This window comes from Salmo salar, chromosome 09, assembly GCF_965601325.2.
Source record: "Salmo salar chromosome 09, fSalSal1, whole genome shotgun sequence".
In the NCBI taxonomy this organism is placed as follows: Eukaryota; Metazoa; Chordata; class Actinopteri; order Salmoniformes; family Salmonidae; genus Salmo; species Salmo salar.
The window spans coordinates 160,463,564-160,491,063 of NC_138299.1; the positions used below are offsets into that span (position 1 = coordinate 160,463,564).

The 27,500-nt window shown below is 44.5% G+C and overlaps 1 protein-coding gene across 1 annotated transcript in view; it reads right to left on the bottom strand.

Moving 5' to 3' along the window:
* ryr1b (ryanodine receptor 1b (skeletal)) overlaps positions 1–27,500 on the bottom strand; it is a 274,065-nt gene that overhangs the window by 221,701 nt on the left and 24,864 nt on the right.

Below are 27,500 nucleotides of genomic sequence, written 5' to 3' on the forward strand. Positions count from 1 at the left end.
CAGAGAGAGTTACAGTGACACCCAGAGAGAGGTACAGTGACACCCAGAGAGAGTTACAGTGACACCCAGAGAGAGGTACAGTGACACCCAGATACAGTGACACCCGGAGAGAGGTACAGAGACACCCGGAGAGAGGTACAGTGACACCCAGAGAGAGGTACAGAGACACCCGGAGAGAGGTACAGTGACACCCAGATACAGTGACACCCAGAGAGAGGTACAGTGACACCCAGAGAGAGGTACAGAGACACCCAGATACAGTGACACCCAGAGAGAGGTACAGTGACACCCAGATACAGTGACACCCAGAGAGAGGTACAGTGACACCCAGAGAGAGGTACAGTGACACCCGGAGAGAGGTACAGTGACACCCAGATACAGTGACACCCAGAGAGAGGTACAGTGACACCCAGAGAGAGGTACAGCGACACCCAGAGAGAGGTACAGTGACACCCAGAGAGAGGTACAGTGACACCCAGAGAGAGGTACAGTGACACCCAGATACAGTGACACCCAGAGAGAGGTACAGTGACACCCAGAGAGAGGTACAGTGACACCCAGAGAGAGGTACAGTGACACCCGGAGAGAGGTACAGTGACACCCAGATACAGTGACACCCAGTGAGAGGTACAGTGACACCCAGAGAGAGGTACAGCGACACCCAGAGAGAGGTACAGTGACACCCAGAGAGAGGTACAGTGACACCCAGAGAGAGGTACAGTGACACCCAGAGAGAGGTACAGTGACACCCAGATACAGTGACACCCAGAGAGAGGTACAGTGACACCCAGAGAGAGGTACAGTGACACCCAGAGAGAAGTACAGTGACACCCAGAGAGAGGTACAGTGACACCCAGAGAGAGGTACAGTGACACCCAGAGAGAGGTACAGTGACACCCAGATACAGTGACACCCAGAGAGAGGTACAGTGACACCCAGAGAGAAGTACAGTGACACCCAGAGAGAGTTACAGTGACACCCAGAGAGAAGTACAGTGACACCCAGAGAGAGTTACAGTGACACCCAGAGAGAAGTACAGTGACACCCAGAGAGAGTTACAGTGACACCCGGAGACGGAGTAAATAAATAAAAGTGTTACAACCAATCACATCCCATCATATGATCTGCCACATAACAGAACAACAACAAATACAGAGAATAGTAAACCTACCTTTTCTCAACATCCAGCAAGGTTTCAAACAAGGAAACAGAATTAGTGTTTTAGTTATTTGAACAAATTGTCATAATAACAATCACCTTCACCACCACCATCAGTTTGTGTATTGAGTAGCTAGTAATGGTGAAAGGAGATCAATTCAGTAGTCTGATCCCAGATCTGTTTGTGCTGCCTTGCCAATTCGTAGGAGACAGTTGGCAAAACGACACAGCTTTTAGTACCAGGCTGAAATAGCGTGGGCCTCAGATCCCTGGGTAAAAAATCAAACTCAATCTAGAATGATCTATGTCAATTAGACCAGTGGAGTGGGTGGGTATGGAGGGACAGGTGTGTTAAGAGACATCTATATAAACCTTGGTTCAAACCAGGCTGGGGGAGATGGGGGGGGGGGGTGTTATAATATAGGGTTATTGGCCTAGCCAGAACATTCCTCCTTTAGGGGGTGTCATGTAACCCTTCCCTGCCCCTTGCCCCTGACACAGTCATTCGGGACTCTCCCGGCCCAGCTGGGCTGCATGCCATGCTATTCTCATCACCAGCCTGACACTGGAAATACCAGGTTTCAGCTAAAATAAGCTAACCAGCTAACACGGTTATGTCTGGAAAGGCTTCAGCTACAACTAGCTAACTAACACGGTTATGTCTGGAAAGGCTTCAGCTACAACTAGCTAACTAAAACGGTTATGTCTGGAAAGGCTTCAGCTACAGCTAGCTAACTAACACGGTTATGTCTGGAAAGGCTTCAGCTACAACAAGCTAACTAACACGGTTATGTCTGGAAAGGCTTCAGCTACAACTAGCTAACTAACACGGTTATGTCTGGAAAGGCTTCAGCTACAACTAGCTAACTAACACGGTTATGTTTGGAAAGGCTTCAGCTACAACTAGCTAACTAACACGGTTATGTCTGGAAAGGCTTCAGCTACAACTAGCTAACTAACAAGGTTATGTCTGGAATGGCTTCAGCTACAGCTAGCTAACTAACACGGTTATGTCTGGAAAGGCTTCAGCTACAACTAGCTAACTAACACGGTTATGTCTGGAAAGGCTTCAGCTACAACAAGCTAACTAACACGGTTATGTCTGGAAAGGCTTCAGCTACAACTAGCTAACTAACACGGTTATGTCTGGAAATGCTTCAGCTACAACTAGCTAACTAACACGGTTATGTCTGGAAAGGCTTCAGCTACAACTAGCTAACTAACACGGTTATGTCTGGAAAGGCTTCAGCTAAAACAAGCTAACTAACACGGTTATGTCTGAAAAGGTTTCAGCTACAACTAGCTAACTAACACGGTTATGTCTGGAAAGGCTTCAGCTACAACAAGCTAACTAACTAACACGGTTATGTCTGGAAAGGCTTCAGCTACAACTAGCTAACTAACACGGTTATGTCTGGAAAGGCTTCAGCTACAACTAGCTAACTAACACGGTTATGTCTGGAAAGGCTTCAGCTACAGCTAGCTAACTAACACGGTTATGTCTGGAAAGGCTTCAGCTACAACAAGCTAACTAACACGGTTATGTCTGGAAAGGCTTCAGCTACAACAAGCTAACTAACTAACACGGTTATGTCTGGAAAGGCTTCAGCTACAACAAGCTAACTAACTAACACGGTTATGTCTGGAAAGGCTTCAGCTACAACTAGCTAACTAACTAACACGGTTATGTCTGGAAAGGCTTCAGCTACAACTAGCTAACTAACTAACACGGTTATGTCTGGAAAGGCTTCAGCTAAAACAAGCTAACTAACTAACACGGTTATGTCTGGAAAGGCTTCAGCTACAACTAGCTAACTAACACGGTTATGTCTGGAAAGGCTTCAGCTACAGCTAGCTAACTAACACGGTTATGTCTGGAAAGGCTTCAGCTACAACAAGCTAACTAACTAACACGGTTATGTCTGGAAAGGCTTCAGCTACAACTAGCTAACTAACACGGTTATGTCTGGAAAGGCTTCAGCTACAACTAGCTAACTAACACGGTTATGTCTGGAAAGGCTTCAGCTACAACAAGCTAACTAACACGGTTATGTCTGGAAAGGCTTCAGCTACAACTAGCTAACTAACACGGTTATGTCTGGAAATGCTTCAGCTACAACTAGCTAACTAACACGGTTATGTCTGGAAAGGCTTCAGCTACAGCTAGCTAACTAACACGGTTATGTCTGGAAAGGCTTCAGCTACAACAAGCTAACTAACACGGTTATGTCTGGAAAGGCTTCAGCTACAGCTAGCTAACTAACACGGTTATGTCTGGAAAGGCTTCAGCTACAACTAGCTAACTAACACGGTTATGTCTGGAAAGGCTTCAGCTACAACAAGCTAACTAACACGGTTATGTCTGAAAAGGCTTCAGCTACAACTAGGTAACTAACACGGTTATGTCTGAAAGGCTTCAGCTACAACAAGCTAACTAACTAACACGGTTATGTCTGGAAAGGCTTCAGATAAAACAAGCTAACTAACTAACACGGTTATGTCTGGAAAGGCTTCAGCTACAACAAGCTAACTAACACGGTTATGTCTGGAAAGGCTTCAGCTACAACAAGCTAACTAACTAACACGGTTATGTCTGGAAAGGCTTCAGCTACAACAAGCTAACTAACTAACACGGTTATGTCTGGAAAGGCTTCAGCTACAACTAGCTAACTAACTAACACGGTTATGTCTGGAAAGGCTTCAGCTACAACTAGCTAACTAACTAACACGGTTATGTCTGGAAAGACTTCAGCTACAACTAGCTAACTAACATGGCTATGTCTGGAAAGACTACAGCTACAACTAACTAACTAACACGGTTATGTCTGGAAAGGCATCAGCTACAACAAGCTAACTAACACGGTTATGTCTGGAAAGGCTTCAGCTAAAACAAGCTAACTAACACGGTTATGTCTGGAAAGGCTTCAGCTACAACTAGCTAACTAACTAACACGGTTATGTCTGGAAAGGCTTCAGCTACAACTAGCTAACTAACACGGTTATGTCTGGAAAGGCTTCAGCTACAACAAGCTAACTAACTAACACGGTTATGTCTGGAAAGGCTTCACCTAAAACAAGCTAACTAACTAACACGGTTATGTCTGGAAAGGCTTCAGCTACAACTAGCTAACTAACTAACACCGTTATGTCTGGAAAGACTACAGCTACAACTAGCTAACTAACTAACACGGTTATGTCTGGAAAGGCTTCAGCTACAACTAGCTAACTAACTAACACGGTTATGTCTGGAAAGGCTTCAGCTCCAACTAGCTAACTAACTAACACGGTTATGTCTGGAAAGGCTTCAGCTAAAACAAGCTAACTAACTAACACGGTTATGTCTGGAAAGGCTTCAGCTACAGCTAGCTAACTAACACGGTTATGTCTGGAAAGGCTTCAGCTACAACTAGCTAACTAACACGGTTATGTCTGGAAAGGCTTCAGCTACAACTAGCTAACTAACACGGTTATGTCTGGAAAGGCTTCAGCTACAACAAGCTAACTAACACGGTTATGTCTGGAAAGGCTTCAGCTACAACTAGCTAACTAACACGGTTATGTCTGGAAATGCTTCAGCTACAACTAGCTAACTAACACGGTTATGTCTGGAAATGCTTCAGCTACAACTAGCTAACTAACACGGTTATGTCTGGAAAGGCTTCAGCTACAACAAGCTAACTAACACGGTTATGTCTGGAAAGGCTTCAGCTACAACTAGCTAACTAACACGGTTATGTCTGGAAATGCTTCAGCTACAACTAGCTAACTAACACGGTTATGTCTGGAAAGGCTTCAGCTACAACTAGCTAACTAACACGGTTATGTCTGGAAAGGCTTCAGCTACAACTAGCTAATTAACATGGTTATGTCTGGAATGGCTTCAGCTACAGCTAGCTAACTAACACGGTTATGTCTGGAAAGGCTTCAGCTACAACTAGCTAACTAACACGGTTATGTCTGGAAAGGCTTCAGCTACAACAAGCTAACTAACACGGTTATGTCTGGAAAGGCTTCAGCTACAACTAGCTAACTAACACGGTTATGTCTGGAAAGGCTTCAGCTAAAACAAGCTAACTAACACGGTTATGTCTGAAAAGGCTTCAGCTACAACTAGCAAACTAACACGGTTATGTCTGGAAAGGCTTCAGCTACAACTAGCTAACTAACACGGTTCTGTCTGGAAAGGCTTCAGCTACAACTAGCTAACTAACACGGTTATGTCTGGAAAGGCTTCAGCTACAGCTAGCTAACTAACACGGTTATGTCTGGAAAGGCTTCAGCTACAACAAGCTAACTAACACGGTTATGTCTGGAAAGGCTTCAGCTACAACAAGCTAACTAACTAACACGGTTATGTCTGGAAAGGCTTCAGCTACAACTAGCTAACTAACTAACACGGTTATGTCTGGAAAGGCTTCAGCTACAACTAGCTAACTAACTAACACGGTTATGTCTGGAAAGGCTTCAGCTAAAACAAGCTAACTAACTAACACGGTTATGTCTGGAAAGGCTTCAGCTACAACTAGCTAACTAACACGGTTATGTCTGGAAAGGCTTCAGGTACAGCTAGCTAACTAACACGGTTATGTCGGGAAAGGCTTCAGCTACAACAAGCTAACTAACACGGTTATGTCTGGAAAGGCTTCAGCTACAACTAGCTAACTAACACGGTTATGTCTGGAAAGGCTTCAGCTACAACTATTTAACTTACACGGTTATGTCTGGAAAGGCTTCAGCTACAGCTAGCTCACTAACACGGTTATGTCTGGAAAGGCTTCAGCTACAACAAGCTAACTAACACGGTTATGTCTGGAAAGGCTTCACCTACAACAAGCTAACTAACTAACACGGTTATGTCTGGAAAGGCTTCAGCTACAACTAGCTAACTAACTAACACGGTTATGTCTGGAAAGGCTTCAGCTACAACTAGCTAACTAACTAACACGGTTATGTCTGGAAAGGCTTCAGCTAAAACAAGCTAACTAACTAACACGGTTATGTCTGGAAAGGCTTCAGCTACAACTAGCTAACTAACACGGTTATGTCTGGAAAGGCTTCAGGTACAGCTAGCTAACTAACACGGTTATGTCTGGAAAGGCTTCAGCTACAACAAGCTAACTAACACGGTTATGTCTGGAAAGGCTTCAGCTACAACTAGCTAACTAACACGGTTATGTCTGGAAAGGCTTCAGCTACAACTAGCTAACTAACACGGTTATGTCTGGAAAGGCTTCAGCTACAGCTAGCTAACTAACACGGTTATGTCTGGAAAGGCTTCAGCTACAACAAGCTAACTAACACGGTTATGTCTGGAAAGGCTTCAGCTACAACAAGCTAACTAACTAACACGGTTATGTCTGGAAAGGCTTCAGCTACAACAAGCTAACTAACTAACACGGTTATGTCTGGAAAGGCTTCAGCTACAACTAGCTAACTAACTAACACGGTTATGTCTGGAAAGGCTTCAGCTACAACTAGCTAACTAACTAACACGGTTATGTCTGGAAAGGCTTCAGCTAAAACAAGCTAACTAACTAACACGGTTATGTCTGGAAAGGCTTCAGCTACAACTAGCTAACTAACACGGTTATGTCTGGAAAGGCTTCAGCTACAGCTAGCTAACTAACACGGTTATGTCTGGAAAGGCTTCAGCTACAACAAGCTAACTAACACGGTTATGTCTGGAAAGGCTTCAGCTACAACAAGCTAACTAACTAACACGGTTATGTCTGGAAAGGCTTCAGCTACAACTAGCTAACTAACACGGTTATGTCTGGAAAGGCTTCAGCTACAACTAGCTAACTAACACGGTTATGTCTGGAAAGGCTTCAGCTACAACAAGCTAACTAACACGGTTATGTCTGGAAAGGCTTCAGCTACAACTAGCTAACTAACACGGTTATGTCTGGAAATGCTTCAGCTACAACTAGCTAACTAACACGGTTATGTCTGGAAAGGCTTCAGCTACAGCTAGCTAACTAACACGGTTATGTCTGGAAAGGCTTCAGCTACAACAAGCTAACTAACACGGTTATGTCTGGAAAGGCTTCAGCTACAACTAGCTAACTAACACGGTTATGTCTGGAAAGGCTTCAGCTACAACTAGCTAACTAACACGGTTATGTCTGGAAAGGCTTCAGCTACAACTAGCTAACTAACACGGTTATGTCTGGAAAGGCTTCAGCTACAACTAGCTAACTAACACGGTTATGTCTGGAAAGGCTTCAGCTACAGCTAGCTAACTAACACGGTTATGTCTGGAAAGGCTTCAGCTACAACTAGCTAACTAACACGGTTATGTCTGGAAAGGCTTCAGCTACAACAAGCTAACTAACACGGTTATGTCTGAAAAGGCTTCAGCTACAACTAGCTAACTAACACGGTTATGTCTGAAAGGCTTCAGCTACAACAAGCTAACTAACTAACACGGTTATGTCTGGAAAGGCTTCAGCTAAAACAAGCTAACTAACTAACACGGTTATGTCTGGAAAGGCTTCCGCTACAACAAGCTAACTAACACGGTTATGTCTGGAAAGGCTTCAGCTACAACTAGCTAACCTACTAACACGGTTATGTCTGGAAAGACTACAGCTACAACTAGCTAACTAACTAACACGGTTATGTCTGGAAAGACTACAGCTACAACTAGCTAACTAACTAACACGGTTATGTCTGGAAAGACTACAGCTACAACTAGCTAACTAAAACGGTTATGTCAGGAAAGGCTTCAGCTACAACAAGCTAACTAACACGGTTATGTCTGGAAAGGCTTCAGCTATAGCTAGCTAACTAACACGGTTATGTCTGGAAAGGCTTCAGCTACAACAAGCTAACTAACTAACACGGTTATGTCTGGAAAGGCTTCAGCTACAACTAGCTAACTAACTAACACGGTTATGTCTGGAAAGGCTTCAGCTACTACTAGCTAACTAACTAACACGGTTATGTCTGGAAAGGCTTCAGCTACAACTAGCTAACTAACTAACACGGTTAAGTCTGGAAAGGCTTCAGCTAAAACAAGCTAACTAACTAACACGGTTATGTCTGGAAAGGCTTCAGCTACAGCTAGCTAACTAACACGGTTATGTCTGGAAAGGCTTCAGCTACAACAACCTAACTAACACGGTTATGTCTGGAAAGGCTTCAGCTACAACTAGCTAACTAACACGGTTATGTCTGGAAAGGCTTCAGCTACAACTAGCTAACTAACACGGTTATGTCTGGAAAGGCTTCAGCTACAACTAGCTAACTAACACGGTTATGTCTGGAAAGGCTTCAGCTACAACTAGCTAACTAACACGGTTATGTCTGGAAAGGCTTCAGCTACAGCTAGCTAACTAACACGGTTATGTCTGGAAAGGCTTCAGCTACAACTAGCTAACTAACACGGTTATGTCTGGAAAGGCTTCAGCTACAACAAGCTAACTAACACGGTTATGTCTGAAAAGGCTTCAGCTACAACTAGCTAACTAACACGGTTATGTCTGAAAGGCTTCAGCTACAACAAGCTAACTAACTAACACGGTTATGTCTGGAAAGGCTTCAGCTAAAACAAGCTAACTAACTAACACGGTTATGTCTGGAAAGGCTTCCGCTACAACAAGCTAACTAACACGGTTATGTCTGGAAAGGCTTCAGCTACAACTAGCTAACCTACTAACACGGTTATGTCTGGAAAGACTACAGCTACAACTAGCTAACTAACTAACACGGTTATGTCTGGAAAGACTACAGCTACAACTAGCTAACTAACTAACACGGTTATGTCTGGAAAGACTACAGCTACAACTAGCTAACTAAAACGGTTATGTCTGGAAAGGCTTCAGCTACAACAAGCTAACTAACACGGTTATGTCTGGAAAGGCTTCAGCTATAGCTAGCTAACTAACACGGTTATGTCTGGAAAGGCTTCAGCTACAACAAGCTAACTAACTAACACGGTTATGTCTGGAAAGGCTTCAGCTACAACTAGCTAACTAACTAACACGGTTATGTCTGGAAAGGCTTCAGCTACTACTAGCTAACTAACTAACACGGTTATGTCTGGAAAGGCTTCAGCTACAACTAGCTAACTAACTAACACGGTTAAGTCTGGAAAGGCTTCAGCTAAAACAAGCTAACTAACTAACACGGTTATGTCTGGAAAGGCTTCAGCTACAGCTACCTAACTAACACGGTTATGTCTGGAAAGGCTTCAGCTACAACAAGCTAACTAACAAGGTTATGTCTGGAAAGGCTTCAGCTACAACTAGCTAACTAACACGGTTATGTCTGGAAAGGCTTCAGCTACAACTAGCTAACTAACACGGTTATGTCTGGAAAGGCTTCAGCTACAACTAGCTAACTAACACGGTTATGTCTGGAAAGGCTTCAGCTACAACTAGCTAACTAACACGGTTATGTCTGGAAAGGCTTCAGCTACAGCTAGCTAACTAACACGGTTATGTCTGGAAAGGCTTCAGCTACAACTAGCTAACTAACACGGTTATGTCTGGAAAGGCTTCAGCTACAACAAGCTAACTAACACGGTTATGTCTGAAAAGGCTTCAGCTACAACTAGCTAACTAACACGGTTATGTCTGAAAGGCTTCAGCTACAACAAGCTAACTAACTAACACGGTTATGTCTGGAAAGGCTTCAGCTAAAACAAGCTAACTAACTAACACGGTTATGTCTGGAAAGGCTTCCGCTACAACAAGCTAACTAACACGGTTATGTCTGGAAAGGCTTCAGCTACAACTAGCTAACTAACTAACACGGTTATGTCTGGAAAGACTACAGCTACAACTAGCTAACTAACTAACACGGTTATGTCTGGAAAGACTACAGCTACAACTAGCTAACTAACTAACACGGTTATGTCTGGAAAGACTACAGCTACAACTAGCTAACTAAAACGGTTATGTCTGGAAAGGCTTCAGCTACAACAAGCTAACTAACACGGTTATGTCTGGAAAGGCTTCAGCTATAGCTAGCTAACTAACATGGTTATGTCTGGAAAGGCTTCAGCTACAACAAGCTAACTAACTAACACGGTTATGTCTGGAAAGGCTTCAGCTACAACTAGCTAACTAACTAACACGGTTATGTCTGGAAAGGCTTCAGCTACTACTAGCTAACTAACTAACACGGTTATGTCTGGAAAGGCTTCAGCTACAACTAGCTAACTAACTAACACGGTTAAGTCTGGAAAGGCTTCAGCTAAAACAAGCTAACTAACTAACACGGTTATGTCTGGAAAGGCTTCAGCTACAGCTACCTAACTAACACGGTTATGTCTGGAAAGGCTTCAGCTACAACAAGCTAACTAACACGGTTATGTCTGGAAAGGCTTCAGCTACAACTAGCTAACTAACACGGTTATGTCTGGAAAGGCTTCAGCTACAACTAGCTAACTAACACGGTTATGTCTGGAAAGGCTTCAGCTACAACAAGCTAACTAACACGGTTATGTCTGGAAAGGCTTCAGCTACAACTAGCTAACTAACACGGTTATGTCTGGAAAGGCTTCAGCTACAACTAGCTAACTAACACGGTTATGTCTGGAAAGGCTTCAGCTACAACTAGCTAACTAACACGGTTATGTCTGGAAAGGCTTCAGCTACAACTAGCTAACTAACACGGTTATGTCTGGAAAGGCTTCATCTACAACTAGCTAACTAACCCGGTTATGTCTGGAAAGGCTTCAGCTACAACTAGCTAACTAACACGGTTATGTCTGGAAAGGCTTCAGCTACAACTAGCTAACTAACACGGTTATGTCTGGAAAGGCTTCAGCTACAACTAGCTAACTAACACGGTTATGTCTTCAGCTAAAACAAGCTAACTAACACGGTTATGTCTGAAAAGGCTTCAGCTACAACTAGCTAACTAACACGGTTATGTCTGGAAAGGCTTCAGCTACAACAAGCTAACTAACTAACACGGTTATGTCTGGAAAGGCTTCAGCTACAACTAGCTAACTAACACGGTTATGTCTGGAAAGGCTTCAGCTACAACTAGCTAACTAACACGGTTATGTCTGGAAAGGCTTCAGCTACAACAAGCTAACTAACTAACACGGTTATGTCTGGAAAGGCTTCAGCTACAACAAGCTAACTAACACGGTTATGTCTGGAAAGGCTTCAGCTATAGCTAGCTAACTAACACGGTTATGTCTGGAAAGGCTTCAGCTACAACAAGCTAACTAACTAACACGGTTATGTCTGGAAAGGCTTCAGCTACAACTAGCTAACTAACTAACACGGTTATGTCTGGAAAGGCTTCAGCTACAACTAGCTAACTAACTAACACCGTTATGTCTGGAAAGGCTTCAGCTACAACTAGCTAACTAACACGGTTATGTCTGGAAAGGCTTCAGCTACAACTAGCTAACTAACACGGTTATGTCTGGAAATGCTTCAGCTACAACTAGCTAACTAACACGGTTATGTCTGGAAAGGCTTCAGCTACAGCTAGCTAACTAACACGGTTATGTCTGGAAAGGCTTCAGCTACAACAAGCTAACTAACACGGTTATGTCTGGAAAGGCTTCATGCTACAACTAGCTAACTAACACGGTTATGTCTGGAAAGGCTTCAGCTACAACTAGCTAACTAACATGGTTATGTCTGGAAAGGCTTCATCTACAACTAGCTAACTAACCCGGTTATGTCTGGAAAGGCTTCAGCTACAACTAGCTAACTAACACGGTTATGTCTGGAATGGCTTCAGCTACAGCTAGGTAACTAACACGGTTATGTCTGGAAAGGCTTCAGCTACAACTAGCTAACTAACACGGTTATGTCTGGAAAGGCTTCAGCTACAACAAGCTAACTAACACGGTTATGTCTGGAAAGGCTTCAGCTACAACTAGATAACTAACACGGTTATGTCTGGAAAGGCTTCAGCTACAACTAGCTAACTAACACGGTTATGTCTGGAAAGGCTTCAGCTACAACTAGCTAACTAACACGGTTATGTCTGGAAAGGCTTCAGCTACAACTAGCTAACTAACACGGTTATGTCTGGAAAGGCTTCAGCTACAACAAGCTAACTAACACGGTTATGTCTGGAAAGGCTTCAGCTACAACAAGCTAACTAACTAACACGGTTATGTCTGGAAAGGCTTCAGCTACAACTAGCTAACTAACTAACACGGTTATGTCTGGAAAGGCTTCAGCTACAACTAGCTAACTAACACGGTTATGTCTGGAAAGGCTTCAGCTACAACTAGCTAACTAACACGGTTATGTCTGGAAAGGCTTCAGCTACAGCTAGCTAACTAACACGGTTATGTCTGGAAAGGCTTCAGCTACAACAAGCTAACTAACACGGTTATGTCTGGAAAGGCTTCAGCTACAACAAGCTAACTAACTAACACGGTTATGTCTGGAAAGGCTTCAGCTACAACTAGCTAACTAACTAACACGGTTATGTCTGGAAAGGCTTCAGCTACAACTAGCTAACTAACTAACACGGTTATGTCTGGAAAGGCTTCAGCTACAACTAGCTAACTAACTAACACGGTTATGTCTGGAAAGGCTTCAGCTACAACTAGCTAACTAACACGGTTATGTCTGGAAAGGCTTCAGCTACAACAAGACTAACTAACACGGTTATGTCTGGAAAGGCTTCAGCTAAAACAAGCTAACTAACTAACACGGTTATGTCTGGAAAGGCTTCAGCTACAACAAGCTAACTAACACGGTTATGTCTGGAAAGGCTTCAGCTACAACAAGCTAACTAACACGGTTATGTCTGGAAAGGCTTCAGCTACAGCTAGCTAACTAACACGGTTATGTCTGGAAAGGCTTCAGCTACAACAAGCTAACTAACTAACACGGTTATGTCTGGAAAGGCTTCAGCTACAACTAGCTAACTAACTAACACGGTTATGTCTGGAAAGGCTTCAGCTACAACAAGCTAACTAACACGGTTATGTCTGGAAAGGCTTCAGCTACAACTAGCTAACTAACACGGTTATGTCTGGAAAGGCTTCAGCTACAACTAGCTAACTAACACGGATACGTCTGGAAAGGCTTCAGCTACAACTAGCTAACTAACACGGTTACGTCTGGAAAGGCTTCAGCTACAACTAGCTAACTAACACGGTTATGTCTGGAATGGCTTCAGCTACAGCTAGCTAACTAACACGGTTATGTCTGGAAAGGCTTCAGCTACAACTAGCTAACTAACACGGTTATGTCTGGAAAGGCTTCAGCTACAACTAGCTAACTAACACGGTTATGTCTGGAAAGGCTTCAGCTAAAACAAGCTAACTAACACGGTTATGTCTGAAAAGGCTTCAGCTACAACTAGCTAACTAACACGGTTATGTCTGGAAAGGCTTCAGCTACAACAAGCTAACTAACTAACACGGTTATGTCTGGAAAGGCTTCAGCTACAACTAGCTAACTAACACGGTTATCTCTGGAAAGGCTTCAGCTACAACTAGCTAACTAACACGGTTATGTCTGGAAAGGCTTCAGCTACAACAAGCTAACTAACACGGTTATGTCTGGAAAGGCTTCAGCTACAACAAGCTAACTAACTAACACGGTTATGTCTGGAAAGGCTTCAGCTACAACAAGCTAACTAACTAACACGGTTATGTCTGGAAAGGCTTCAGCTACAACTAGCTAACTAACTAACACGGTTATGTCTGGAAAGGCTTCAGCTACAACTAGCTAACTAACTAACACGGTTATGTCTGGAAAGGCTTCAGCTAAAACAAGCTAACTAACTAACACGGTTATGTCTGGAAAGGCTTCAGCTACAACTAGCTAACTAACACGGTTATGTCTGGAAAGGCTTCAGCTACAGCTAGCTAACTAACACGGTTATGTCTGGAAAGGCTTCAGCTACAACAAGCTAACTAACACGGTTATGTCTGGAAAGGCTTCAGCTACAACAAGCTAACTAACTAACACGGTTATGTCTGGAAAGGCTTCAGCTACAACTAGCTAACTAACACGGTTATGTCTGGAAAGGCTTCAGCTACAACTAGCTAACTAACACGGTTATGTCTGGAAAGGCTTCAGCTACAACAAGCTAACTAACACGGTTATGTCTGGAAAGGCTTCAGCTACAACTAGCTAACTAACACGGTTATGTCTGGAAATGCTTCAGCTACAACTAGCTAACTAACACGGTTATGTCTGGAAAGGCTTCAGCTACAGCTAGCTAACTAACACGGTTATGTCTGGAAAGGCTTCAGCTACAACAAGCTAACTAACACGAGTTATGTCTGGAAAGGCTTCAGCTACAACTAGCTAACTAACACGGTTATGTCTGGAAAGGCTTCAGCTACAACTAGCTAACTAACACGGTTATGTCTGGAAAGGCTTCAGCTACAACTAGCTAACTAACACGGTTATGTCTGGAAAGGCTTCAGCTACAACTAGCTAACTAACACGGTTATGTCTGGAAAGGCTTCAGCTACAGCTAGCTAACTAACACGGTTATGTCTGGAAAGGCTTCAGCTACAACTAGCTAACTAACACGGTTATGTCTGGAAAGGCTTCAGCTACAACAAGCTAACTAACACGGTTATGTCTGAAAAGGCTTCAGCTACAACTAGCTAACTAACACGGTTATGTCTGAAAGGCTTCAGCTACAACAAGCTAACTAACTAACACGGTTATGTCTGGAAAGGCTTCAGCTAAAACAAGCTAACTAACTAACACGGTTATGTCTGGAAAGGCTTCAGCTACAACAAGCTAACTAACACGGTTATGTCTGGAAAGGCTTCAGCTACAACAAGCTAACTAACTAACACGGTTATGTCTGGAAAGGCTTCAGCTACAACTAGCTAACTAACACGGTTATGTCTGGAAAGGCTTCAGCTACAACTAGCTAACTAACACGGTTATGTCTGGAAAGGCTTCAGCTACAACTAGCTAACTAACACGGTTATGTCTGGAAAGGCTTCAGCTACAACTAGCTAACTAACACGGTTATGTCTGGAAAGGCTTCAGCTACAACTAGCTAACTAACACGGTTATGTCTGGAAAGGCTTCAGCTACAACTAGCTAACTAACACGGTTATGTCTGGAAAGGCTTCAGCTACAACTAGCTAACTAACACGGTTATGTCTGGAAAGGCTTCAGCTACAGCTAGCTAACTAACACGGTTATGTCTGGAAAGGCTTCAGCTACAACTAGCTAACTAACACGGTTATGTCTGGAAAGGCTTCAGCTACAACAAGCTAACTAACACGGTTATGTCTGGAAAGGCTTCAGCTACAACTAGCTAACTAACACGGTTATGTCTGGAAAGGCTTCAGCTACAACTAGCTAACTAACACGGTTATGTCTGGAAAGGCTTCAGCTACAACTAGCTAACTAACACGGTTATGTCTGGAAAGGCTTCAGCTACAACAAGCTAACTAACACGGTTATGTCTGGAAAGGCTTCAGCTACAACAAGCTAACTAACACGGTTATGTCTGGAAAGGCTTCAGCTACAACTAGCTAACTAACACGGTTATGTCTGGAAAGGCTTCAGCTACAACAAGCTAACTAACTAACACGGTTATGTCTGGAAAGGCTTCAGCTACAACAAGCTAACTAACACGGTTATGTCTGGAAAGGCTTCAGCTACAGCTAGCTAACTAACACGGTTATGTCTGGAAAGGCTTCAGCTACAACAAGCTAACTAACTAACACGGTTATGTCTGGAAAGGCTTCAGCTACAACTAGCTAACTAACTAACACGGTTATGTCTGGAAAGGCTTCAGCTACAACTAGCTAACTAACTAACACGGTTATGTCTGGAAAGGCTTCAGCTACAACTAGCTAACTAACTAACACGGTTATGTCTGGAAAGGCTTCAGCTAAAACAAGCTAACTAACTAACACGGTTATGTCTGGAAAGGCTTCAGCTACAACAAGCTAACTAACTAACACGGTTATGTCTGGAAAGGCTTCAGCTACAACAAGCTAACTAACTAACACGGTTATGTCTGGAAAGGCTTCAGCTACAACTAGCTAACTAACTAACACGGTTATGTCTGGAAAGGCTTCAGCTACAACTAGCTAACTAACACGGTTATGTCTGGAAAGGCTTCAGCTACAACAAGCTAACTAACTAACACGGTTATGTCTGGAAAGGCTTCAGCTACAACAAGCTAACTAACACGGTTATGTCTGGAAAGGCTTCAGCTACAGCTAGCTAACTAACACGGTTATGTCTGGAAAGGCTTCAGCTACAACAAGCTAACTAACTAACACGGTTATGTCTGGAAAGGCTTCAGCTACAACTAGCTAACTAACTAACACGGTTATGTCTGGAAAGGCTTCAGCTACAACTAGCTAACTAACTAACACGGTTATGTCTGGAAAGGCTTCAGCTACAACTAGCTAACTAACTAACACGGTTATGTCTGGAAAGGCTTCAGCTACAGCTAGCTAACTAACACGGTTATGTCTGGAAAGGCTTCAGCTACAACAAGCTAACTAACACGGTTATGTCTGGAAAGGCTTCAGCTACAACTAGCTAACTAACACGGTTATGTCTGGAAAGGCTTCAGCTACAACTAGCTAACTAACACGGTTATGTCTGGAAAGGCTTCAGCTACAACAAGCTAACTAACACGGTTATGTCTGGAAAGGCTTCAGCTACAACTAGCTAACTAACACGGTTATGTCTGGAAAGGCTTCAGCTACAACTAGCTAACTAACACGGTTATGTCTGGAAAGGCTTCAGCTACAGCTAGCTAACTAACACGGTTATGTCTGGAAAGGCTTCAGCTACAACAAGCTAACTAACACGGTTATGTCTGGAAAGGCTTCAGCTACAACTAGCTAACTAACACGGTTATGTCTGGAAAGGCTTCAGCTACAACTAGCTAACTAACACGGTTATGTCTGGAAAGGCTTCAGCTACAACTAGCTAACTAACACGGTTATGTCTGGAAAGGCTTCAGCTACAACTAGCTAACTAACTAACACGGTTATGTCTGGAAAGGCTTCAGCTACAAGCTAACTAACTAACACGGTTATGTCTGGAAAGGCTTCAGCTACAACTAGCTAACTAACACGGTTATGTCTGGAAAGGCTTCAGCTACAACAAGCTAACTAACACGGTTATGTCTGGAAAGGCTTCAGCTACAACTAGCTAACTAACACGGTTATGTCTGGAAAGGCTTCAGCTACAACTAGCTAACTAACTAACACGGTTATGTCTGGAAAGGCTTCAGCTACAACTAGCTAACTAACACGGTTATGTCTGGAAAGGCTTCAGCTACAACTAGCTAACTAACACGGTTATGTCTGGAAAGGCTTCAGCTACAACAAGCTAACTAACACGGTTATGTCTGGAAAGGCTTCAGCTACAACAAGCTAACTAACTAACACGGTTATGTCTGGAAAGGCTTCAGCTACAACAAGCTAACTAACTAACACGGTTATGTCTGGAAAGGCTTCAGCTACAACTAGCTAACTAACTAACACTGTTATGTCTGGAAAGGCTTCAGCTACAACTAGCTAACTAACTAACACGGTTATGTCTGGAAAGGCTTCAGCTAAAACAAGCTAACTAACTAACACGGTTATGTCTGGAAAGGCTTCAGCTACAACTAGCTAACTAACACGGTTATGTCTGGAAAGGCTTCAGCTACAGCTAGCTAACTAACACGGTTATGTCTGGAAAGGCTTCAGCTACAACAAGCTAACTAACACGGTTATGTCTGGAAAGGCTTCAGCTACAACAAGCTAACTAACTAACACGGTTATGTCTGGAAAGGCTTCAGCTACAACTAGCTAACTAACACGGTTATGTCTGGAAAGGCTTCAGCTACAACTAGCTAACTAACACGGTTATGTCTGGAAAGGCTTCAGCTACAACAAGCTAACTAACACGGTTATGTCTGGAAAGGCTTCAGCTACAACTAGCTAACTAACACGGTTATGTCTGGAAAGGCTTCAGCTACAACTAGCTAACTAACACGGTTATGTCTGGAAAGGCTTCAGCTACAACAAGCTAACTAACTAACACGGTTATGTCTGGAAAGGCTTCAGCTACAACAAGCTAACTAACTAACACGGTTATGTCTGGAAAGGCTTCAGCTACAACTAGCTAACTAACTAACACGGTTATGTCTGGAAAGGCTTCAGCTACAACTAGCAACTAACTAACACGGTTATGTCTGGAAAGGCTTCAGCTACAACTAGCCTAACTAACACGGTTATGTCTGGAAAGGCTTCAGCTACAACTAGCTAACTAACTAACACGGTTATGTCTGGAAAGGCTTCAGCTACAGCTAGCTAACTAACACGGTTATGTCTGGAAAGGCTTCAGCTACAACTAGCTAACTAACACGGTTATGTCTGGAAAGGCTTCAGCTACAACAAGCTAACTAACACGGTTATGTCTGGAAAGGCTTCAGCTACAACTAGCTAACTAACACGGTTATGTCTGGAAAGGCTTCAGCTACAACAAGCTAACTAACTAACACGGTTATGTCTGGAAAGGCTTCAGCTACAAGCTAACTAACTAACACGGTTATGTCTGGAAAGGCTTCAGCTACAACTAGCTAACTAACACGGTTATGTCTGGAAAGGCTTCAGCTACAACAAGCTAACTAACACGGTTATGTCTGGAAAGGCTTCAGCTACAACTAGCTAACTAACACGGTTATGTCTGGAAAGGCTTCAGCTACAACTAGCTAACTAACACGGTTATGTCTGGAAAGGCTTCAGCTACAACTAGCTAACTAACACGGTTATGTCTGGAAAGGCTTCAGCTACAACTAGCTAACTAACACGGTTATGTCTGGAAAGGCTTCAGCTACAACTAGCTAACTAACACGGTTATGTCTGGAAAGGCTTCAGCTACAACAAGCTAACTAACACGGTTATGTCTGGAAAGGCTTCAGCTACAACTAGCTAACTAACACGGTTATGTCTGGAAAGGCTTCAGCTACAACTAGCTAACTAACACGGTTATGTCTGGAAAGGCTTCAGCTACAACTAGCTAACTAACACGGTTATGTCTGGAAAGGCTTCAGCTACAACAAGCTAACTAACACGGTTATGTCTGAAAAGGCTTCAGCTACAACTAGCTAACTAACACGGTTATGTCTGGAAAGGCTTCAGCTACAACTAGCTAACTAACACGGTTATGTCTGGAAATGCTTCAGCTACAACTAGCTAACTAACACGGTTATGTCTGGAAAGGCTTCAGCTACAGCTAGCTAACTAACACGGTTATGTCTGGAAAGGCTTCAGCTACATCTAAGCTAACTAACACGGTTATGTCTGGAAAGGCTTCAGCTACAACTAGCTAACTAACACGGTTATGTCTGGAAAGGCTTCAGCTACAACTAGCTAACTAACACGGTTATGTCTGGAAAGGCTTCAGCTACAACTAGCTAACTAACACGGTTATGTCTGGAAAGGCTTCAGCTACAACTAGCTAACTAACACGGTTATGTCTGGAAAGGCTTCAGCTACAGCTAGCTAACTAACACGGTTATGTCTGGAAAGGCTTCAGCTACAACTAGCTAACTAACACGGTTATGTCTGGAAAGGCTTCAGCTACAACAAGCTAACTAACACGGTTATGTCTGGAAAGGCTTCAGCTACAACTAGCTAACTAACACGGTTATGTCTGGAAAGGCTTCAGCTACAACTAGCTAACTAACACGGTTATGTCTGGAAAGGCTTCAGCTACAACTAGCTAACTAACACGGTTATGTCTGGAAAGGCTTCAGCTACAACTAGCTAACTAACACGGTTATGTCTGGAAAGGCTTCAGCTACAACTAGCTAACTAACACGGTTATGTCTGGAAAGGCTTCAGCTACAACAAGCTAACTAACACGGTTATGTCTGGAAAGGCTTCAGCTACAACTAGCTAACTAACACGGTTATGTCTGGAAAGGCTTCAGCTACAACAAGCTAACTAACTAACACGGTTATGTCTGGAAAGGCTTCAGCTACAACTAGCTAACTAACACGGTTATGTCTGGAAAGGCTTCAGCTACAACAAGCTAACTAACACGGTTATGTCTGGAAAGGCTTCAGCTAAACAAGCTAACTAACTAACACGGTTATGTCTGGAAAGGCTTCAGCTACAACAAGCTAACTAACTAACACGGTTATGTCTGGAAAGGCTTCAGCTACAACTAGCTAACTAACTAACACGGTTATGTCTGGAAAGGCTTCAGCTACAACTAGCTAACTAACTAACACGGTTATGTCTGGAAAGGCTTCAGCTACAACTAGCTAACTAACTAACACGGTTATGTCTGGAAAGGCTTCAGCTAAAACAAGCTAACTAACTAACACGGTTATGTCTGGAAAGGCTTCAGCTACAACAAGCTAACTAACTAACACGGTTATGTCTGGAAAGGCTTCAGCTACAACTAGCTAACTAACACGGTTATGTCTGGAAAGGCTTCAGCTACAACTAGCTAACTAACTAACACGGTTATGTCTGGAAAGGCTTCAGCTACAACTAGCTAACTAACACGGTTATGTCTGGAAAGGCTTCAGCTACAACAAGCTAACTAACACGGTTATGTCTGGAAAGGCTTCAGCTACAGCTAGCTAACTAACACGGTTATGTCTGGAAAGGCTTCAGCTACAACAAGCTAACTAACACGGTTATGTCTGGAAAGGCTTCAGCTACAACTAGCTAACTAACACGGTTATGTCTGGAAAGGCTTCAGCTACAACAAGCTAACTAACACGGTTATGTCTGGAAAGGCTTCAGCTACAACTAGCTAACTAACACGGTTATGTCTGGAAAGGCTTCAGCTAAAACAAGCTAACTAACTAACACGGTTATGTCTGGAAAGGCTTCAGCTACAACTAGCTAACTAACACGGTTATGTCTGGAAAGGCTTCAGCTACAACTAGCTAACTAACACGGTTATGTCTGGAAAGGCTTCAGCTACAACTAGCTAACTAACTAACACGGTTATGTCTGGAAAGGCTTCAGCTACAACTAGCTAACTAACACGGTTATGTCTGGAAAGGCTTCAGCTACAACTAGCTAACTAACTAACACGGTTATGTCTGGAAAGGCTTCAGCTACAACTAGCTAACTAACACGGTTATGTCTGGAAAGGCTTCAGCTACAACTAACTACACTAACTAACACGGTTATGTCTGGAAAGGCTTCAGCTACAAGCAAACTAACTAACACGGTTATGTCTGGAAAGGCTTCAGCTACAACAAGCTAACTAACTAACACGGTTATGGCCTGAAAGGCTTCAGCTACAACAAGCTAACTAACTAACACGGTTATGTCTGGAAAGGCTTCAGCTACAACAAGCTAACTAACTAACACGGTTATGTCTGGAAAGGCTTCAGCTACAACTAGCTAACTAACTAACACGGTTATGTCTGGAAAGGCTTCAGCTACAACTAGCTAACTAACTAACACGGTTATGTCTGGAAAGGCTTCAGCTACAACTAGCTAACTAACTAACACGGTTATGTCTGGAAAGGCTTCAGCTAACAAGCTAGCTAACTAACACGGTTATGTCTGGAAAGGCTTCAGCTACAACAAGCTAACTAACTAACACGGTTATGTCTGGAAAGGCTTCAGCTACAACAAGCTAACTAACACGGTTATGTCTGGAAAGGCTTCAGCTAAAACAAGCTAACTAACTAACACGGTTATGTCTGGAAAGGCTTCAGCTACAACAGCTAGCTAACTAACACGGTTATGTCTGGAAAGGCTTCAGCTACAACTAGCTAACTAACTAACACGGTTATGTCTGGAAAGGCTTCAGCTACAACAAGCTAACTAACACGGTTATGTCTGGAAAGGCTTCAGCTACAGCTAGCTAACTAACACGGTTATGTCTGGAAAGGCTTCAGCTACAACTAGCTAACTAACACGGTTATGTCTGGAAAGGCTTCAGCTACAACAAGCTAACTAACACAGTTATGTCTGGAAAGGCTTCAGCTACAACTAGCTAACTAACACGTTTATGTCTGGAAAGGCTTCAGCTACAACAAGCTAACTAACACGGTTATGTCTGGAAAGGCTTCAGCTACAACTAGCTAACTAACACGGTTATGTCTGGAAAGGCTTCAGCTACAACTATCTAACTAACACGGTTATGTCTGGAAAGGCTTCAGCTACAACAAGCTAACTAACTAACACGGTTATGTCTGGAAAGGCTTCAGCTACAACTAGCTAACTAACTAACACGGTTATGTCTGGAAAGGCTTCAGCTAAAACAAGCTAACTAACTAACACGGTTATGTCTGGAAAGGCTTCAGCTACAACAAGCTAACTAACTAACACGGTTATGTCTGGAAAGGCTTCAGCTACAACTAGCTAACTAACTAACACGGTTATGTCTGGAAAGGCTTCAGCTACAACTAGCTAACTAACTAACACGGTTATGTCTGGAAAGGCTTCAGCTACAACTAGCTAACTAACACGGTTATGTCTGGAAAGACTTCAGCTACAACTAGCTAACTAACTAACACGGCTATGTCTGGAAAGACTACAGCTACAACTAGCTAACTAACACGGTTATGTCTGGAAAGGCTTCAGCTACAACTAACTAACACGGTTATGTCTGGAAAGGCTTCAGCTACAACAAACTAACTAACTAACACGGTTCTGTCTGGGAAGGCTTCAGCTACAACAAGCTAACTAACTAACACGGTTCTGTCTGGAAAGGCTTCAGCTACAACAAGCTAGCTAACTAACACGGTTCTGTCTGGGAAGGCCCTAGCGTAGATGTAAAGCCAACCTCTAGCTAACTCCAACAGAGGTCTCTACGATCTCTAAAGGACACTTCATTTAGGGGTCTCTAAGCGACACTTCATTACAGGGGTCTCTAAAGGACACTTCATTTAGGGGTCTCTAAGCGACACTTCATTACAGGAGTCTCTAAAGGACACTTCATTACAGGGGTCTCTAAAGGACACTTCATTACAGGGGTCTCTAAAGGACACTTCATTACAGGAGTCTCTAAAGGACACTTCATTACAGGGGTCTCTAAAGGACACTTCATTACAGGGGTCTCTAAAGGACACTTCATTACAGGGGTCTCTAAAGGACACTTCATTACAGGGGTATCTAAAGGACACTTCATTACAGGGGTATCTAAAGGACACTTCATTACAGGAGTCTCTAAAGGAAACTTCATTACAGGGGTCTCTAAAGGACACTTCATTACAGGGGTCTCTAAATGACACTTCATTACAGGAGTCTCTAAAGGACACTTCATTACAGGGGTATCTAAAGGACACTTCATTACAGGGGTATCTAAAGGACACTTCATTACAGGGGTCTCTAAAGGACACTTCATTACAGGGGTCTCTAAAGGACACTTCATTACAGGGGTCTCTAAAGGACACTTCATTACAGGAGTCTCTAAAGGACACTTCATTACAGGGGTCTCTAAAGGACACTTCATTACAGGAGTCTCTAAAGGACACTTCATTACAGGGGTATCTAAAGGACACTTCATTACAGGGGTATCTAAAGGACACTTCATTACAGGGGTCTCTAAAGGACACTTCATTACAGGGGTCTCTAAAGGACACTTCATTACAGGGGTCTCTAAAGGACACTTCATTACAGGGGTCTCTAAAGGACACTTCATTACAGGGGTATCTAAAGGACACTTCATTACAGGGGTATCTAAAGGACACTTCATTACAGGAGTCTCTAAAGGACACTTCATTACAGGGGTATCTAAAGGACACTTCATTACAGGGGTATCTAAAGGACACTTCATTACAGGGGTCTCTAAAGGACACTTCATTACAGGGGTCTCTAAAGGACACTTCATTACAGGAGTCTCTAAAGGACACTTCATTACAGGGGTATCTAAAGGACACTTCATTACAGGGAACTCTATGGGGTCTGTAAAGGGTCTCTATGATAGGAGTGGAAGGAAGTGATAATTGCGCTTCATGAAATGGCCAGGGGGGCTTTCATAATCAAGCCTTATGGCCAGGGGGCTTTCATAATCAAGCCTTATGGCCAGGGGGCTTTCATAATCAAGCCTTATGGCCAGGGGGCTTTCATAATCAAGCCTTATGGCCAGGGGGCTTTCCTCACCATGTCTTATGGCCAGGGGGCTTTCCTCACCATGTCTTATGGCCAGGGGGCTTCCCTCACCCTGCCTTATGGCCAGGGGGCTTTCCTCAACATGCTTTTTTGCCAGGGGGCTTTCCTCACCATGTCTTATGGCCAGGGGGCTTCCCTCACCCTGCCTTATGGCCAGGGGGCTTTCCTCACCATGTCTTATGGCCAGGGGGCTTCCCTCACCCTGCCTTATGGCCAGGGGGCTTTCCTCACCATGCCTTATGGCCAGGGGGCTTTCCCCAACATGCTTTTTGGCCAGGGGGCTTCCCTCACCCTGCCTTATGGCCAGGGGGCTTTCCTCAACATGCTTTTTTGCCAGGGGGCTTTCCTCACCATGCCTTATGGCCAGGGGGCTTTCAGTCATGATAATTCTAGACAGGGGGAGACAGGTGTACTGACAGCACTGTTTTATAGGGGTAAGGTACGGGTTGGGAGGGGCCGGAGAAAGGACTGGGATGTGAATGGTAACTTTTTACAGCACTTTGTCATGAATTCACTAGGACAACCTGTGTGCTGAGAATATTCTCTAAGGAGGTAGGGAGATGAGGTGAGGGGAGGGGAGGAGAGGAGGGGAAGGGAGGAGAGGAGGGGAGTGGCTTATGTGTCATGTAACAGGAAATGAGACACGTGTGTTCAGAGACCAATGACTGTAGGGCAAAGACGTACCCATTTGTCCAAATCCACTGCCTGTGGTTGGCAGGGAGGGAGGGAGGGAGGCAGGGAGGGGGGGGAGGGAGGGAGGGAGGCAGGGGGGAGGGAGGGGGAGGGAGGGGGGAGGGAGGGAGACAAAACACAGCAGTAACTACAACAGGTATTTATATTTAAATGGTTCTACCGTGTCCTGGTTCTGCTGTCCTGGTTCTACCATGTCCTGGTTCTGCTGTCCTGGTGTGAGTGGCATGCATACTCTACACTCTTACAACAAAAAGGGTTCTAGGCTGTTCCCATAGGATAACCCTTTTAAGAACCCTTTTTGGTTCCAAGTAGGACTCTTTTGGGTTTCATGTATAACGCTCTGTGGAAAAGGCTCTACATGGAACCCAAAAGAGTCCTACTTGGAACCAAAAAGGGTTCTACATGGAACCAAAAGGGGTTCTACATGGAACCAAAAAGGGTTCTACTTGGAACCAAAAAGGGTTCTACTTGGAACCAAAAAGAGTTCTACTTGGAACCAAAAAGGGTCCTACTTGGAACCAAAAAGAGTTCTACTTGGAACTAAAAAGGGTCCTACTTGGAACCAAAAAGAGTTCTACTTGGAACTAAAAAGGGTTCTACTTGGAACCAAAAATGGTTCTCCTATGGAGACAGCTGGAGAACCCTTCTGAAACCTTGTTTTCTGAGTGTATGATACTTCAATGTCTATTATTTACAGTATACATGTAAACGTGTTTCTGTGTTGACCTTCTCAAAGACAGTAGGAAGGAATGTGGCGTCGTGATGTGTGGTTGAGTGAATTATATGGTAATGACAGAAAATACCAAAGCACACGGTGGAGGTACTGTTCTGTGGGTGGTGGAGGTACTGTTCTGTGGGTGGTGGAGGTACTGTTCTGTGGGTGGTGGAGGTACTGTTCTGTGGGTGGTGGAGGCACTGTTCTGTGGGTGGTGTAGGTACTGTTCTGTTGGTGGTGGAGGTACTGTTCTGTGGGTGGTGGAGGTACTGTTCTGTGGGTGGTGGAGGTACTGTTCTGTGGGTGGTGGAGGTACTGTTCTGTGGGTGGTGGAGGTACTGTTCTGTGGGTGGAGGTACTGTTCTGTGGGTGGTGGAGGTACTGTTCTGTGGGTGGTGGAGGTACTGTTCTGTGGGTGGTGGAGGTACTGTTCTGTGGGTGGAGGTACTGTTCTGTGGGTGGTGGAGGTACTGTTCTGTGGGTGGAGGTACTGTTCTGTGGGTGGTGGAGGTACTGTTCTGTGGGTGGAGGTACTGTTCTGTGGGTGGAGGTACTGTTCTGTGGGTGGAGGTACTGTTCTGTGGGTGGTGGAGGTACTGTTCTGTGGGTGGTGGAGGTACTGTTCTGTGGGTGGTGGAGGTACTGTTCTGTGGGTGGTGGAGGTACTGTTCTGTGGGTGGAGGTACTGTTCTGTGGGTGGTGGAGGTACTGTTCTATGGGTGGTGGAGGTACTGTTCTGTGGGTGGTGGAGGTACTGTTCTGTGGGTGGAGGTACTGTTCTGTGGGTGGTGGAGGTACTGTTCTATGGGTGGTGGAGGTACTGTTCTGTGGGTGGTGGAGGTACTGTTCTGTGGGTGGAGGTACTGTTCTGTGGGTGGTGGAGGTACTGTTCTGTGGGTGGTGGAGGTACTGTTCTATGGGTGGAGGTACTGTTCTGTGGGTGGTGGAGGTACTGTTCTGTGGGTGGAGGTACTGTTCTGTGGGTGGTGGAGGTACTGTTCTGTGGGTGGTGGAGGTACTGTTCTGTGGGTGGTGGAGGTACTGTTCTGTGGGTGGTGGAGGTACTGTTCTGTGGGTGGAGGTACTGTTCTGTGGGTGGTGGAGGTACTGTTCTGTGGGTGGTGGAGGTACTGTTCTGTGGGTGGTGGAGGTACTGTTCTGTGGGTGGTGGAGGTACTGTTCTGTGGGTGGTGGAGGTACTGTTCTGTGGGTGGTGGAGGTACTGTTCTGTGGGTGGTGTAGGTACTGTTCTGTGGGTGGTGGAGGTACTGTTCTGTGGGTGGTGGTCACATGGAGAGGGAAACAGGTGGGGTCGATAAAACAGGACAGTAAAGTATTATGTCTCCCAACAAAGTAAGAAACAACAACCTGAAAACTACAGGTCCTATCAGGTCTCTCAGCATCTAATCTCCAGTGTCCCTCCACACCTCTCTCTCTCTCTCCCTCCCTCTCTCTCTCTCTCTCTCTCTCTCTCCCTCCCTCTCTCTCTTTCTCTTTCTCCCCCTCTCTCTCTCTCTCTTTCTCTCCCCCTCCCTCTCTCTCTCTCTCTCTCTCTCTCTCTCTCTCTCCCCCTCTCTCTCTCTCTTTCTCTCCCCCTCCCTCTCTCTCTCTCTCTTTCTCTCTCTCTCTCCCTCCCTCCCTCCCTCCCTCCCTCCCTCCCTCCCTCCCTCCCTCCCTCCACACCCCTCCCTCCCTCCCTCCCTCCCTCCCTCCCTCCCTCCCTCCCTCCCTCCCTCCCTCCCTCCCTCCCTCCCTCCCTCCCTCCCTCTCTCTCCACACCTCTCTCTCTCCCTCCCTTCCTCCCCCCTCCCTCTCCCCCTCCACACCTCTCCCTCCCTCCCTCCCTCCCTCCCTCCCTCCCTCCCTCCCTCCACACCTCTCCCCCTCCCTCCCTCCCTCCCTCCC